The sequence below is a fragment of the Colobus angolensis genome, unplaced genomic scaffold (assembly GCF_000951035.1).
Source record: "Colobus angolensis palliatus isolate OR3802 unplaced genomic scaffold, Cang.pa_1.0 Scaffold367, whole genome shotgun sequence".
Lineage (NCBI taxonomy): Eukaryota > Metazoa > Chordata > Mammalia > Primates > Cercopithecidae > Colobus > Colobus angolensis.
Genome location: NW_012117010.1, coordinates 539,959 through 540,483, shown reverse-complemented (window position 1 = coordinate 540,483; position 525 = coordinate 539,959).

Here is a 525-nt window from a genome sequence, read left to right as displayed (position 1 = left end):
CAACAGACACATGAAAAAATGCTCATCATCACTGGCCATCAGAGAAATGCAAATCAAAACCACAATGAGATACCATCTCATGCCAGTTAGAATGGTGATCATTAAAAAGTCAGGAAACAGCAGGTACTGGAGAGGATGTGGAGAAATAGGAACACTTTTACACTGTTGGTAGGAGTATAAACTAGTTCGACCATTGTGGAAGACAGTGTGGCAATTCCTCAAGGATCTAGAACTAGAAATACCATTTGACCCAGCCATCCCATTACTGGGGATATAACCAAAGGATTATAAATCATGCTACTATAAAGACACATGCACATGTATGTTTATTGCAGCACTATTCACAAAAGCAAAGACTTGGAACCAACCCAAATGTCCATCAATGACACACTGGATTAAGAAAATGTGGCACATATACATCATGAAATACTATGCAGCCATAGAAAGGATGAGTTCATGTGCTTTGTAGGGACTTAAAGTTGGAAACCATCATTCTCAGCAAACTATCACAAAAACAGAAAACCA